Source organism: Arachis duranensis, chromosome 9 (genome assembly GCF_000817695.3).
Source record: "Arachis duranensis cultivar V14167 chromosome 9, aradu.V14167.gnm2.J7QH, whole genome shotgun sequence".
NCBI lineage: Eukaryota > Viridiplantae > Streptophyta > Magnoliopsida > Fabales > Fabaceae > Arachis > Arachis duranensis.
Window position 1 is genome coordinate 100054489 of NC_029780.3, and position 5790 is coordinate 100060278.

General features: G+C 31.6%; 1 long non-coding RNA gene across 1 annotated transcript; it reads left to right on the forward strand.

Annotated features, from left to right (window-relative positions):
• The first annotated feature begins 2595 nt into the window (after positions 1-2595).
• LOC127741643 (uncharacterized) lies at positions 2596-5178 on the forward strand. Its single transcript, XR_008002773.1, has 3 exons — positions 2596-3235; positions 3370-3465; positions 5082-5178. It is a non-coding gene; the product is annotated as an uncharacterized LOC127741643 (long non-coding RNA).
• The last annotated feature ends 612 nt before the right edge of the window (positions 5179-5790 follow it).

Here is a 5790-nt window from a genome sequence, read left to right on the forward strand (position 1 = left end):
AAATTTTTTTAAAATATTAAATATATGACATATTACATATAACTATTTTTATTAAAAAATAATTTTTTAAATAATATTTTATTTTTGTAAAAAAAAATTATCAGACCTTTTAACAGGCTTCAGGCCAGGCCAGGCTGAATAACAGGCTAGGCCTAGTACTTTATAAAGAGCCTTTAACAAGCTGCAGGTCAGGCTTAGGCCAATCAACTGTATGACAGGTCAGGCCTATTAAGAGCAAAGCCTGGCCTGACCTGGCCTGTTTCCACCCCTACTTGCAATGAATGGAATAATAAAATTATTATTTTAGTAAATATTTTGAAAAAAAAAAGAAGCTTTGTATTATTCAATATTATTATATTTTTCAAGTTTAAAATACTATTATAATGAAATGACTTGAAAAAAAAAAAGAAAAAAAGTAACATAGCACAAGTTCTTAAACTCTAAAGCAAAATATGACTCCGAAACAATAACAATATAACTACATCAAAAAGAAGAAACTAACTATTTTTTATTCTTCAAATTTTGAATGTACAGTAGATAACCGATAATAAATTTAGCAATGTCGCAGAACTAAAGATGTGGTGGAACAAAAGTTTGACTTAATAAGAAAAATCTTAAATGTCACAAGAATTCAACATAAAGAGTAAAATATATTTTTTTATATAACTTAAATGTTAGAGGCATCTAAGGGAAAGAATAAAAAAAGGTTATGAAATGAAAAATTTGTAACAAAAATGCTAGAAAAGTCCAAGTTTAATACAAGAGGTATTAGTTTATTAAAGAGATAAAAAAAGAAGAGCTCCTAGCATTACAAGGGGTATTAGTTTATTGTATCACTATATTAGTTCACTTTCAATGGATTAAAAATTTACGAATGAACATACCAAGAAAGTTGGGACATGTCTTGCCACAAATTTGTAACAACTCAACAAATAGGAAATCGAATAAGCCCTCGATCTTACTTGTTCTTTTATGTCTATAAAAAATTGTATAAAAATATTATAATTAGACTTGACAATTTAACATTAGTCTTATACAATTTTTGAGCAAACAAAATACTAGTTTGAACATTCCCATATCACAAGAAAATCAACCATTCAAAATTTCATAATCATTAATTGATCAAAAAAGAAGAGCTCTTGTTAACACAATGCTACCAAATTTCTGTTCATAAATTATAGATTATAGAAAAAAAAATCATAGAATTACAATCATAGAATTGCGAAAGATATTGGTTTATGGTATTACTAGAATTTTATTTTAATACATTTTATATTTGTAATAGTACATACCAAAAAATTTGTGCCACTGCCACAAAGTTGCAACAACTCAAACAACAAATCTAAAAAGTTATCAATCTTTAATTGTTTGGCTATTCCTTTGTGCCTATAAAAAAATTATATAAAAATTTTACAAAAATTATAAAACTAAATCAAACTTGACAATCTAATGTTAACTTCATAAAAAAATCTGAGCAACTAAAAAATCAGTTTGAACAAGACATATTCACACTCTCATACCAAAAGAAAATCACAATTAAAAAATTTATAACCAATAAATAATAAAGAAAGAAGAGCTTCTAGCATCACAATTCTACAAAATTATTTATTATACATTATAGAAGAGCTCCTAGCATCACAAGGGGTATTAGTTTGTTGTATCATTACATGGGTTCTCTTTTAGTGGATTAGAAATTTGTGAATGCATATACTAAAACAGTTGGGACATGTTTTGCCACAAATTTGTAACAACTTAACAAACACTAAATCGGAGAACCCCTCAATCTTAGTTGATCCTTTTATGTCTATAGAAAAATTGTATAAAAATGTTATAGAAATTATAAAAATTGAATTAGACTTGACAATCTAACGTTAACCTTATACAATTTTTTTAGCAAGCAAAATACTAGTTTTAACATTCCCATATCACAAGAAATTAACCATTAAATGTTTCATAATCATTACTTGATAAAGAAAGAAGATCTCCTATCAATACAATGTTACAAAATTTATGATTAAAAATTATAGATTATAGAAAAAATCCTAGCATTGCAATTATAGAATTGCGAGAAGTATTGATTTATGGTATTATTAGAATTCTATTTTAATACATTATATATTTGTAATAGTACGTACCAAGAAATTTGTGTCACGCTTGTAAGATTCAGAATTTTTAAAAAATATTATTGTGAATTAATTTCAATTTATATATTCATTAAAGATTATATTTTAGAAATTATTTTATTAAAAGTAATTAAATTAAATTTTGATAATTAAATGAGAAATTTTACTTAATCTTATAATATTGAATAATTTTTTATATTTAAATTATAGAACTTAATAATTGTAAAAGAATAAAAATTTTATATTTTTATAAACAAAAAAATTAATTATAATATCTCTAATTTTAAATTAGAATACTTATTTAAAAAAAATTAGCAAATTGATAACTAAATAATATTTTTAAAATAATTTTAAAGAATTAAATTAGATTTTTATTTAATACTCTATACCCCTAATTTAATTAAAATAATTTTACTCAAATTAAACCCAAAATTCCCAATTCCATACACAAACCCTAATCCTAATTAAACCAATTTTTTCCTTACCAAATGAAACCCTGGCTGCTGCCTTTACTTCCCTCAGCCACCAAAATCCTTTTTTTCTCCCAAACCGACGCAGCTTCATGGAATAGAGAGAAGGGAGAAAAGAGAAGCGGAGAGGGAGAAGAGGAAGAAGGGTGAGCCGAGAAGAGGGAGGTGCCGCGTTGCCGCCGCCGTCCAGCCGCCTCGCCATAGCCACCTCTTCTGCGCTGTTGTTGGAGAAAGTTGTGTCGCAGTCGTCCATGAGGCTGTCATCATGTGCCATCGTTGAAGCCAACGGCCATCCCGTCGCCGTCATCCGCGCGAGATTGCGAAGGGAGAAAGGGACGAACATGGAGTGAGAAGGAGGGATGACTGCCACCGTCGAGCTGCTGTAACCCGTCGTCGTTGTCGCGTCTGTCGCCGCCGATGGAGGAATCCACCGCTGAGCTGGACGCCGGGAAGAAAGGATGTGATGGTGGGGAGAGGTGTTGTCGCTGCGGTGGCCGTTGTTGCGGATGGAGGTTGTCACTGAGCTGCATGCAGCTATTGGAGCTGCTCTGCCGCCGTTCTGGTCACCGGGTATGGCTCCGGTGTTGCTGGAACCATCATCGAAACTTCTGCAGTTTTGCTCGGTCGTTACTCCTTAGTACGGTAAGCATTTTCTTTCTGGAAACTCTTTTAGTCGTTGTTCTATTAGCTTATGTTGATATTTTGTGGTGTTAGTTGCTATAAAATTGAGTTTTGGTTATTATATTTTGTGATTAGAGTTACTGTGGTTACTGCAGAAGTGGTTTGGAATTGAGGTTGCAGTTGCCGAGGTTACAGGCTGAGAAGAAAGCGTTTTGACGCGCTGTATAGCTTTCGAGTTTCGATGAGTTGAGGTGGGGGCTTTTTATACAAACTAATTTATTTTAAATTGGAATTGTTATAAATAGATATGACTTGTTATATGTATTTCTGGTGATTATGTAAGTCTTATGCATTGTTTGATTTGTCTTGGATGAATATGGTTGTTTGTTGAATTGAAATAATAACTGATTTTGTTAAATGGAGGTTTCTGATTGTTTTGATTTGAAGTGATCTTTAATATTTGAAAGTTTGAATTTGGTTTTATTGAAAAATGATTTGGTCTTGAACCCATTGGAAAGGGGTTGAGGATTGGTTTGGTTGGGACCCGGAAGGGTGGTAAAGTCAAAGTTTTAGGGAAGATGCTACCGAATTTTCATGAAAATTTAGATTCTGTTTTAAAATGTGATTTAGAAATGGATTTGGATTTGAGAGGTTTTATTAATTGGTTCTTGATTTATTAAGAAATTGGTGTTTCGAGTTTAAGCTGTTTAAGAAAAGTTTGTTTCCCGATTGATTTAAATATGAAGGGGCCTATGTTTTGAAGTTTGGTTAAAGAAGTACCTTTGGGTGAGTTTAGTGGGTTTTGAGTCTTTCAAAAGACATTTTGAATTTGGCTTGGTTATGAAGTTGTTTGGAAGTTTTTCAAAGAAAATTTACTTAAGAAAAGTGGTTCTTGGCAAGATGTGAACTGAATACGTTTGTTATTTGAAAGTGAGCCAAGAATGATTATTGCAATAAGATTTTGAGTCTGTTTGATTGTGGGTGTTATTGAGAATATGAAGAGGGTTTTTGGCCTGGCAAGGATGGTGGCGTAATCCCGCTTGCTCAGTGCGTAAACCGTTGTGCAGGGATGTTGGTTTTATCCTACCTGCAGTGAGGATGGTGGTGTTATCCCACTCACATATTAATAAATTATTTGGCAAGGACGGTGGTTTAATCCCGCTTGCGTGTTCTGGGCAAGGAGTGGTGGTTTAGTCTCACTTGCTTGTGGAACCTACGGATAAGGATGGTGGTTTAATCCTGCTTATCCGAGTCGGGTCTGGCAACATAACCGACGCATGAGTTCATGGCCAGTAGGACACGCATGCATCATATGCATTTATATGACATTGTTTGGGTGTGCATATTGTAATTTGTTTGCCTATGTGAATAGTTATGTTTAATTGCTAATTGCTCTACTTGATATAACTGCTTGATTGTGTTTGAACCTTCTTACTTATGTTTGTGACTGAAAATTGGTTGGATTGTGATGAATTGGTTGTTGATTGAGTTGCTTGGGCCTAGGGCCGTGGTTGATTATGAGATGGGCTGAAAGCTGTGTTTGGTTTGTGCTTTTGGTTTAGAAAAGTATGAAAAACTAAACTGGTTCAGCATAGACTTAATGAACCTATGCTTGGAACAGTTTGATCATTCATGCTGTCTAGAAAAAACTTTTAAAAAAGCTTTTAGATTTTTGAGAAATTAACAGCTTTCCCTTTTAGAAAGGATTTTGGATTTTGAATATTAAATCTTTGGTTTTGAAAAGAAGCATAAGGCGGTTATTAATCACTGTTCATTAAAAACTGTTTTATTCTCCTATCTTATTATAGCAATTCTTTAACCCTATAATGAGAACCCTTTCGAGGACGATGTTCTCACTTCTTTACAGGTTTTTCTCTTTTCAGGATATGGGCGACGGAGCTTCAAAAGAGTTATATTCATTTTCTGTTTATTCGACATTATTTTGTATTATCTTAGTTTTTATTATGGATAGAAATTTTGAATATTCGGTTTTAAGTTTTAAACATGCTCATATTTTAGTATTAAATATTTTAAAAGTCGTCGTAATATCCGAGCTATCAAAGTGGCGCAGCCGGAAGCGTGATATTTTGATAGTTAGAGTGTTACAACGCTCTGCCACAAAGTTGTTACAACTCAAACAATAAATCTGAAAATTCCTCAATCTTCAATTGCCTGATTATCCCTCTATGCTTGTAGAAAAATTATATAAATTTTTACAGAAATTATATAACTAAATCAAACTTGACAATCTAATGTTAACTTCATAAAAAAATTCTGAGCAACCAAGAAACCAGTTTGAACAAGACATATTCACTCTCATACTAAAAGAAAATTACAATTTAAAATTCCATAATCAATAAACAATAAAGAAAGAAGAGCTCCTAGTATCACACTATTACAAAATTGTTGATTACAGATTATAGATAATAGATCATAAATTACATAATATATAGATTATAAAAGAACTCCTATATTATAATTCTAACCTTACAAGAGGTATTAGTTTATTCTATCACTACTTGAGTTTTCTTTCAATAGATTACAAATTTCTGATTGGATATACTAACAAAGTTAAA